Raw genomic sequence first — 11886 nt, 5'->3', positions numbered from 1 at the left:
GAGTAATCCTCTAGGGATAGATGTAATGAACCATGATGGTAATGATGTCAAAGATGATTATGAGCTCCTATGTATATGTGTATATATGTATAACTATTATGAAACCCCGAGCTTATATGGCCGGGTAGAATATATATATATATATAATGCGCGCGCACCACTACAGTTGCGTACGGATAACCCCGAGCCTTGGCAGGGCTAGTTATGTATACTCACCGAGCCTTGCCATGGCCGGGTATGTGAAACACCGATCCTTCATGGTCGGGTATGCTATGAATATGACTATGTAAATGAATTATGAATATGAATATGAATACGATTATGAATATGAATATGGGAATGAAAGTGTAAATGAGTATGAATACGAAAATGGATACGAAATGTAAATGAGCACGGATATGAATACAGATAGGGATATGGATATGGATGTATGTACACAATCACGCATTAGAAATGAAAGTCCCTATGAACAGCAAGTAAGCGTTTGTGGCGATGATACTACTATCTCCCATCATATGCTATTTCTTATGTTGTCTATTATGCTTTCATAATAATGTTGATCATGCTTTACATACTCGGTACATTCTTAAATGCGACGTCCTTTTATTTGTGAACGCTGCGTCATGCCCGCGAGTGGTGGGTTGAGCTTGATCCATAGCTTTATTACTCGGGAACTACATAGCGGAGCTCTATTTCATTCGGAGTTACGACTTTTTGGTATTTATTCTTTTGTGTACATATTTATAGGCATGGCGGGGTCTGTCTGCCTATATGATATGACATACTCTCCTTAGAGGCTCGTAGACATGTGCATATGATTAGATGTATTTGGCCTTGTCGGCCTATATTTTGGATATCATTTTGTTAGCCTCGTCGGCTTATGTATATTGTTGTGGGCATAGTTGTCGATGATGATACAAATGAATTGTTGCCCAATGGAATTAGTATGAATAATGGATGGAAAGTATGATTTAGCTATGTGGCTCACCTAGATATAAATGTGAAAGTATGATAAGAGGTGCCCGGGTGGGTTAGCACTGTGTGCCCGCCTCCGGTTGGGTCGTGTCAAAAGTGGTATCAGAGCAGTTCTGTCCTAGGGTGTGTTTACGAGCCGTGTCCAGTAGAGTCTTGGTTATGGGTGTGTTGCGCACCACACTTATAAACAAGAGGCTTGTCACGACCCAACCACGTAGGCCGTGACTAGTGCCCGAGCTGGACACTCGTATACACCTGATACCTACAGTCATACACTACTAGCATGAACGAGCTGATATAAGTATAAGGGCAAAACATATGCAAGTCGAAGCTACCTATCTCTCGAAGAGTTATAACCTTTAACGATTCATATTGTGCAAAAGCGGCAAAGCTGTCATATATACATATATAGGGAACGTCCCAACAAAACACAAGCCGAGAAGGCTACCTTCATACACGTGTTTGCCATGATAAACATATATAGCTACTCAAGCCGACAAGGCCACTACAAATGGGTACGCCCCAAACACAAGTCATAACCATATAACAAAACAACAACCACACACGGACCCACACTTGTGACCACGGACCTCTAAGAGTGACAACGACATCATATGACGGACGGGGCCCCGTCGTACCCGAACGATAACATATGTACATATCAAAAGGTTATACCACGAAACTATGCTCGGAATAAGGAGCACTCGAAATAGCCGGGTAGATATCCTAGGTGGCGGATCTCCGAAGTGTGTGTACGTACTGCGGGCATGAAACGCGGCCCCCCCGAAGAAAGGGGGTCAGTACGAAATATGTACTGAGTAGGTAAAGCATGAAACATAGTAAATAGAATCATATCGAGACAAGGTGAATAGGATTCAATGCAACAAAAGAGTTTCATAAAACTTGCCTTTGAACATATTTCATCCGTATCGTTCTCATATCAATGTCACTATAGTATTTCATAATCAAAGCCGCATAATCATTACGTATATAACATATATAACGTGTCCCGGCCCTCTAGTGAGGAACTCGGTAATTATAATCATAACATCATAAACATAAGCATATACGTGTCCGGCCCTTCGATAAGGGACTCGGTAATAAGGAATGTATGCCCTCCCCGGCCTCCATCTCCAAATCATCATATCATCATATCATCATCATATATATATATATATATATATATATATATATATATATATATAACGTGTCCGGCCCTCAGTGAGGGACTCGGTGAATAGTATAATGGATCGGCGCACGAGAACGTACACGGCCCGGGACTCGGTGAAGGATATAGCGGTAGCACGAGCGAGTAATAAGCAACCACATATATATATAAAACATTTTTGAGACTCAATGAATAGTAAACCAAATCGGTTCTCGGACATTAGCATGTTACATTTTATAAAAATCAAGCATACTTATGCAATTCCTTTTAAGAATAAGAACTCCTATACATCACATACTAGTCCATCATGTAATAAATAACGAGATCATAATTCCACTATACCAACATTTTCAACATTAAGGACGAATAACAATCACATGTCATACTAGAAGTTAGAGAGTGGAGTCACCCGAGGCTCGCATTATATCTTACTTACGTCTAGGACATGCCAAAAAGAAGGAAGGAATAGGCTTTGCGTACCTTTAGCGTTTAATCGTATAATAACTTGTACTTGCTGCCCAACAACACTTATCCTATATCAAGATATCAAGAGCTACAGTTAGTCTACAAAGGATATTAATACACACTCTAACGCTCACAATCCCTTTCAAACATTTAGACGACGTTTCGTTCGCATTCAAACCAACTAGTGCTACAAGCTAACATTGCTAATTATTCTTTTCTTATATCATTCCAAACTTGTTTAACATGACTTAGGGAACTTGGGCAGTCCATACATCCTTCAAAACTGTTCCATACACACGGCTAAACAACACACATAACGTTTTCATTCTCGCTTAGCAATTTTCCGATTTTTAACTTGCAACAACAACAACACGTTTAATGACAACACCTTCATGGTTCTTGGGACTGTTTCAACATCATCTTCATTCTTACAACCGCCCACAATTCATTTCAGTTTTAGCTTGAATCATTGCACTTTACCTTCACTAAACGTTTGCAACAAGAATCAACATTCAACACACACAAATTACATTCTAGTACCAAAACAGGTCCACGGTTGGACTGCCTATACCCTTCAACATAATTCATTTATTTAACACCTCAATTTACATATTTAGCATGCTACAATACACCACAATGCCCATAATAACAACGGTCAATTGTATCACATAAAACAGTCCATTAGTTCCCTAAACCGCCCCTACACGGCCTCAACATAACCACATACAAAATTCCATAATTTCATTCCTTCCATACACTCTACAACATTCTAACCATCCTTAATAAATGTACAAGAATTTAGAGCATTGCTTCATATAATCTCATCGCACACGGCTCACTTCAACTTCAACAACAACAATCCAATACCAACATGCAAAATTTTATACATTCAATTCATCATAAAACACATGAAAATGATCAACTCTTACCTTGGATACTTGACCCTTCAACTTGTCCTTAACTTGTACCTTGACTTCTAACACTTGTTTTTGCTATCTCAATGGATGCCCCACGTTATAATACACCTTCCTAAGAATTTGAATTGCTTGAGAAACTTAGCTTTTTTTTTTTCAATTGGAGCAGCCCATTCTCGGCGCCTATGGCCGGAGACTCTCTCTCTCTATCTCTTAATTTCTTTTGGCTTGTAAAGATGAAATGACTTAGTAGTTGAAGTGTGAATCATCCCTTTAGTATATATATGCAGTTCATGGGTTGGACATGTGTCCCACCCAAGTTCTTAGCCAATAAGAGTTGGCCAAATCACAAGTGGGGCCCACACGGCCACTTAAGCTTACTAATGGTGTAATTAAGTTCTTAATCTCTCTTAGTCATCCAATCTTGATCAATTAATCCTTATTTTCCAATAATGTTCTTATACCAAACTAAATTCATAGGCAACTTGTGCATAGAAACGAAATCGGAAGACGAAAACCCTTACCGGGAACCCTAAAATAGCTTTGTCTTTAACTTGTCGCACTTAGCTTTACAATGTCCCAATGTAAGGATACGGGACATAACAAGGCTGCAGGCATTTTAGGAATGAATGGCCTTCTTTCTTTATATGATCGTGCGATAGAGCTATGACATAAGAACTTCTTTTCCTTAACGTGTGTTATGTATTTCAGAGATGCCTATAAAGAGAAAGACTACGGCAGCCCAAAAGGGCAAGACAATGGCAGAAAAGCGGGCTGAAAGAGCACCGTCAACGGTTGTAGACGAAAGTGAGTCCCAGAATGCGGCTCAATCTCAGTCCTCCCATTCAGTGCCTATTTTTGAGGAGAGTGAGGGAGCCTCAGCCCCAGCTCCAGCACCTCCAGTTCCTCCACCGGATGCTTCAGGGCAAGATGTAAAAGAGGCCATTCATTTGCTTACTCAATTGGTTCTTTGTCCAGACCCAGCGGCAGGGTACAGGGCAAGGTGATAGGGCGGTTAGTGCAAGGGCCCGTGATTTTATTAGCTTGAACCCTCCAGAATTCTTTGGATCAAAGCCAAATGAGGACCCTCAGAACTTTATTGATGGCATGTTGAGGACACTTCGGTTGATACATGCTTCGGACACCGAATCGGTGGAGTTAGCATCCTATAGATTGAGGGACGTTGCGATTCATTGTTACACGGTTTGGATGGCTTCACGGGGAGCCAATGCGCCTCCCCCGGTATGACAAGAATTTGTAGATGCCTTTCTCTGACATTATTTGCCTCCAGAGGTTCGGCGAGCTAGAGCCAATAAGTTCTTAAATTTGAGACAAGGAAGCATGAGTGCTTTAAAGTATAGTCTCCGCTTCAATTCTTTGGCTAGGTATGCTTCGGCCATGGTACGGGATATGGGTGACCGAGTGTACTAATTTGTGAAAGGCCTAGGGCCACATTTGATGGATAGGTGCTTGACTAGGTCCCTTCAGGACAACATGGATATTTCACGCATTTAGGCCCATGCCCAGAATTTAGAAGAAAGCCAACAACAAAGAAGTAAGCGTGAGCATGATAGAGGGTATAACAAGAGGGCTAGATCTTCGGGTCTGATGAGTGAGTATAGAGGCGGGCACAAATAGCAGTTTTCGAGGCATTCAGGCCATTCTATGACTAGTGTGTCTCCACGGGTTTTAGGCCAGAGATTTGATAGATCTACTCATTCCGGACCGAGTCAGAGCTTTTCGGGATCTCTGCTCAGGGGTGATTTGGGTCAGGCGAGACTACCCGTGCCACGATGTTCCCAGTGTGAAAAGTTACATTGGGGTCAATGCCGATTAGGCTAAGAGGTTTTCTATTCATGTGGTCGGCCAGGCCACATTATGCGCGATTGCCCCTCAGTTGGTGGTAGAGGTAGGGCCCAGCCTTCAGGGTCGGTAGCCGGATCTTCATCATCCATTTGCCCTATGGGGCCAGGTTCACATGCGCCGGTTGGCCATGGTAGAGGCAGAAGGAGAGCCCCCAGTTCTAGCGGTCCTCAGCATCATATTTATGCTTTGGCTGGACTCCAAGATCTTGAGTCTTCTCCTGATGTTGTCACAGGTATATTATCGGTATTTTCTCATGATGTATATGCTTTGATAGATTCGGGCTCCACATTGTCATATGTTAATCGCATATATTGCGGGTCGGTTTAGAGTCAAGCCGGAGTCGATCAAACCTTTTGAGGTATCTACACCAGTTGGTGAATCGGTAATAGCTAGCCGAGTATATAAAAGTTGTATAGTTGTGATTTGTTACCATCATACTGTGGTTGACTTACATGAGTTAAAAATGGTGGATTTTGATGTTATTATGGGCATGAATTGGTTGGCTTCTTGTTATGCCAATGTTGATTGTAGGATGAAAATTGTTCGTTTCCAGTTTCTGGGAGAACCAGTTTTAGAATGGAAAGGGAATACTGCATTACCAAAAGGTAGGTTTATTTCCTACCTCAAGGCAAGGAAAATGATCACAAAAGGTTGCATTTATCATCTAGTTTAGGTTCAAGATGTAGAAGCTGAACCGCCAACTCTTCATTCAGTCCCCTTGGTGAATGAATTTTCGGATGTGTTTCCGGAAGAGTCACCAGGCCTCCCTCCCGAGCGGGAGATTGATTTTGCTATTGATGTGTTGCCAGGCACCAAACCTATATCTATTCCACCTTATAGAATGGCCCCCGCAGAATTGAAAGAGTTGAAGGAGCAATTGAAAGACTTGCTTGAGAAAGGCTTTATTAGGCTTAGTTCATCCCCGTGGGGAGCACCCGTATTGTTTGTCAGAAAGAAGATGGCTCCTTGCGAATGTGCATTGACTATCGGCAATTGAATAAGGTGACGATTAAGAATAAATATCCTCTTCCGAGGATTGATGACTTATTTGATCAATTACAAGGTGTCAAATGGTTTTCAAAGATAGATTTGAGGTCCGGGTATCATCAAGTGAGAGTTAGGGAGAAAGATATCCCTAAGACAGCCTTCAGAACAAGATATGGCCATTTTGAGTTCCGGGTGATGTCATTTGGACTAACTAATGCACCGGCAGTGTTTATGGATTTGATGAACGATATGTTCAGGCCCTTCCTAGATTTATTTGTGATTGTATTCATTGATGATATCTTGGTGTATTCTAGATCCGAGGCAGAACATGCGGATCATTTGCGTACTGTCCTTAGAGTTCTTCAAACTCGAGAGTTGTTTGCGAAATTTTCTAAGTGCGAGTTTTGGTTGAACTCAATGGCATTCTTGGGGCACATTGTTTCAGCCGATGGTATTCGGGTAGATAGCCAAAAGATTGAGGCCGTGAAGACCTGGCCAAGGCTCACAACTCCTACGGAGGTTCGTAGTTTTCTGGGCTTAGCAGGTTATTACAGGAAGTTTGTAGAAGGCTTTTCTTCTATTTCTGCACCACTCACAAAGCTGACCCAGAAATCAGCAAAGTTTCAATAGACAGATGCTTGTGAACGTAGTTTCCAAGAGCTAAAAGATAGATTGAGTTCTGCCCCAGTCCTGACACTTCCAGAAGGATTAGAAGGTTATGTTGTTTATTGCGATGCTTCAGGCATTGGGCTAGGCTGTGTGTTGATGCAACATGGTAAGGTGATTGCGTATGCTTCAAGGCAATTACGAAAACATGAGGAAAATTATCCAACCCATGACCTTGAATTGGCTGCAGTGATTCATGCATTAAAGATGTGGAGACATTACTTGTATGGTGTTCATGTGGATATTTACACAGATCACAAGAGCCAAGATATATCTTCAAGCAAAAAAGAGTTGAATTTGCGGCAACGACAATGGTTGGAATTGCTAAAAGATTATGATGTTGATATCCTACATCACCCGGAAAGGCAAATGTTGTGGCTGATGCTCTTAGCCGTAGATCATGGGAAGTTTGTGTGATGTACTACCGGAGAAAAGAGAAATGGCTCGTGAGCTCCGGCGAGTTAGCTAGCCTAGGAGTTCGAGTAGTGGACTCAAGTAGCAGGGGAACTACCATTCAGAATTCAGCAGTCTCGTCGCTAGTAATGGAAGTGAAAGAGCGACAATACGAAGATCCCATGCTAATGCATTACAGAGATACACTCCCTCAAAAGGAGAAGTCATCATTTGAGATCCCAGGAGATGGAGTTCTTCGATGCCAAGGCAGATTATGTGTTCCTGATGTGGCAGGTTTACGCCACCAAATATTGAGAGAAGCTCATTGTTCTCGTTATTCTGTCCACCCCGGAGCAAAAAAAATGTATCATGATCTCAAATCCGTATATTAGTGGAATGGGATGAAGCAGGATATAGCGAAATTCGTAGCTCAATGTCCCAACTGTTAACAACTGAAAATCGAGTACCAAAAGCCGAGCGGATTGTTGCAAGCTATAGAAATTCCAACTTGGAAGTGGGAAGTAATTAACATGGACTTCATTACAGGCTTGTCCCGTTCTCGACGTAAGTATGACTCTATATGGGTGATTGTGGATAGACTCACGAAGTCAGCTCATTTCTTACCAGTCAGAACTACATATGTGGCAGAAGATTATGCAAAGATTTATGTTAAAGAGATAGTGCGACTTCATGGTGTCCCAGTATCTATCATCTCTGATAGAGGCACTCAGTTTACAGCTAATTTTTGGAAGTCCTTCCAAGAGGGTTTGGGGACTCATATGAGCCTTAGCACGACATTTCATCCGCAGACTAATGGACAAGCTGAACGTACCATTTAGACCCTCGAGGATATGTTACGGGCATGTATGTTAGATTTTGGAGGTAATTAGGATGATCACTTACCACTTATTGAATTTGCTTATAATAATACTTATCATTCTAGCATCCAAATGGCTCCGTATGAGGCTTTATATGGGCGAAAGTGTAGATCCCCAATTGGGTGGTTTGAAGCAGGAGAGACTAAATTGATAGGGCCAGACTTGGTCCAGCAAGCCATAGAAAAAGTTAAGCTCATACAAGGTCGACTATTAGCAGCCCAAAGTCGTCAAAAGTCCTATGCGGATAATCGTCGAAGGGACTTAGAGTTCCAAGTTAAAGATTGGGTATTCCTAAAGGTGTCGCCAATGAAGGGCGTTATGAGATTTGATAAGAAGGGAAAGCTTAGTCCCCGGTACATTGGGCCTTATGAGATTGTGCGCAAGGTAGGCAAAGTGGCTTACAAGTTAGATCTACCTCCTGATTTGGAGTAAGTTCACCCAGTTTTTCATGTCTCGATGCTTCGTAAATGTGTTGGAGATCCTACTAGGATCGTGCCAGTAAATGATGTTCAAGTGAAAGAAAAGTTGACTTATGAAGAGGTACCCATTGCCATATTAGATAGGCAAGTACAAAGGCTTAGAAACAAAGAAGTGGCCTCAGTTAAGGTTTTGTAGAGAAACAATATCCGAGAAGAGATGACATGGGAAGCGGAAGAAACTATGAAATCCAAGTACCCGCACTTATTTCAGCCCCCGAAAGAGATCAAAGATGAGACATCAAGATCATAAGGTATGTATGTTTTCCTTTTTATGCATTTGGGTCGTGTGTGGCCAAACTCTATTGCTATTATGTGGTGGCCCTGTGAGGCATTGTTATTATGGGCTGTTGTGACAGGATGGTAGTTCCATATTATAGGGGAAACTCTGGCGAAATATTTATACAATCCTTGAGGACTTAACATTCGAGGACGAATGTTCTTAAGGGGGGAAGGATGTTACACCTCGAAAAAATTTTCGTTGATGCACAGTGAATAGACTAATGAAGAGCACGAAGTATATGGTATTTCAATAAGTAACGAATGACATTTGATGACCCTAATTAAGATTTCAAAGACATTCGAGGTAAGAGGAGAAAGTTTGCCAAGAGAAGGCAAGGCATACGATATGTATCGGAAAGGATTTATGAGTAACATGTTAATAATGATTTAATGATGCTTTGGAGAAGAGTTATAACATCCCTTAGATTGTTAACGAGGTGATAAACAAGTGTTAAGAAGGTTCCATAAGGATTGGAGATCAAACGAGTCGATGAGAATGAGTTCGGAAGAACTGGGCATTATACGGCCCAACATACTGGCCGTATGTTTGGCCGTATAATCAGCCCAGATGGCCAGCCTCACTGGACCAAATCTACGGCAAGACATATGGTCAGTGAAATTTATACGGACCGTATGTTGGTCCGTAGAAAATGAACGGGACAGATTTGAGTATTATTAATAAGGGGTCCAAGTTATTTCATTTCATTTCTCCTTCATACCCCTTCTCTCTAGAACATTTCTCCACACTTCTCCCACAAGAATTCAAGAGATATTAGTGATCAACTTCATCAAACCAAGTGAATCAAGTGTAAGAAACCCATTAAAGTTCATCCAAGACAAGGAATCCGAGTAAAGGTGAAACTAGGGTTTGCTCAAGTGAAGTGTTTCCACCCAAGGTTCATTCTTACACCATCTAAGGTAATTTTTATGGTATTTCCATGTTGTTTAAGGTATTGAGAAGTTGAAACACTTGGATTGTAGAAGGATATAGAAAATGGGTCATGAATGTGGGAATAGTGTCATTTTTGAGTAATAGCTTGGATTGAGTCATGATTCTTGATATGTTGTGATTATGGTTATGTTATAAATGATGTTAAGAACATGGGATAGATATTGTATATGAATGAATGTAATCGTGTGCTATGACCATGGCTATGGATGATTGGAAGTGAATTGAGAAGTAAGGATAATGTAGGTGAATAAAGACTATTGTTATGATGTTGTGAATGTTATTATTGATGGTTGGGAGTTGATATATGATATGGAGGAATTTGTATAAATAAAAGAGATGCTGTCCATTTTTTTTCTATCTTTAGTCATGTATGCTAAGCTATCGATTTTCTAATGATAGTATAACTCTAATGAAGGTAGAAACGTGAGCATTGAATGGGAACGTGCAAGTGGTAGAATAGTTGAACGGAAAGGTATGTAAGGGTAACCCTTCTTTCATAAGGCATGGTTCCTTGGCAAAATATCTACTCTTCTATGAGCCTATGATGTCTTCCAAATGATTCTATCTTTAAAGGCTACTAAGCTCATGATTCTCGGTATGTTACGATTGTACTAAATTCTTTATATGATGAGTAATCCTCTAGGGATAGATGTAATGAACCATGATGGTAATGATGTCAAAGATGATTATGAGCTCCTATGTATATGTGTATATATGTATAACTATTATGAAACCCCGAGCTTATATGGCCGGGTAGAATATATATATATATAATGCGCGCGCACCACTATATATATATATATGCGTACGGATAACCCCGAGCCTTGGCGGGGCTAGTTATGTATACTCACCGAGCCTTGCCATGGCCGGTATGTGAAACACCGATCCTTCATGGTCGGGTATGCTATGAATATGACTATGTAAATGAATTATGAATATGAATATGAATACGATTATGAATATGAATATGGGAATGAAAGTGTAAATGAGTATGAATACGAAAATGGATACGAAATGTAAATGAGCACGGATATGAATACAGATAGGGATATGGATATGGATGTATGTACACAATCACGCATTAGAAATGAAAGTCCCTATGAACAGCAAGTAAGCGTTTGTGGCGATGATACTACTATCTCCCATCATATGCTATTTCTTATGTTGTCTATTATGCTTTCATAATAATGTTGATCATGCTTTACATACTCAGTACATTCTTCGTACTGACGTCCTTTTATTTGTGAACGCTGCGTCATGCCCGCAGGTGGCCAGGGTGACAGGCTTGATCCATAGCTTTATTACTCAGGAACTACATAGCGGAGCTCTATTTCATTCGGAGTTACAGCTTTTGGTATTTATTCTTTTGTGTACATATTTATAGGCATGGCGGGGTCCTGTCCTGCCTATATGATATGACATACTCTCCTTAGAGGCTCGTAGACATGTGCATATGATTAGATGTATTTGGCCTTGTCGGCCTATATTTTGGATATCATTTTGTTAGCCTCGTCGGCTTATGTATATTGTTGTGGGCATAGTTGTCGATGATGATACAAATGAATTGTTGCCCAATGGAATTAGTATGAATAATGGATGGAAAGTATGATTTAGCTATGTGGCTCACCTAGATGTAAATGTGAAAGTATGATAAGAGGTGCCCGGGTGGGTTAGCACTGGGTGCCCGTCGCGGCCCTCCGGTTGGGTCGTGACAGCTCTTCTCCAAATGCTGAGTCCTGTGTGTTAGTCTTTAAAATTTTAATTTTTAATATAGGCATACCTGTGTGGTGTTTCGCCATTTTGTTGTCATTGTTGTCATCCTTTACTGTTACATTCGTCCTTTTGCAGATGTTTATTCGTCTTC

Source organism: Lycium ferocissimum, chromosome 6 (genome assembly GCF_029784015.1).
Source record: "Lycium ferocissimum isolate CSIRO_LF1 chromosome 6, AGI_CSIRO_Lferr_CH_V1, whole genome shotgun sequence".
In the NCBI taxonomy this organism is placed as follows: Eukaryota; Viridiplantae; Streptophyta; class Magnoliopsida; order Solanales; family Solanaceae; genus Lycium; species Lycium ferocissimum.
The sequence above is the reverse complement of the archived record's forward strand: the minus strand, read 5'-3'. Positions refer to the sequence as shown.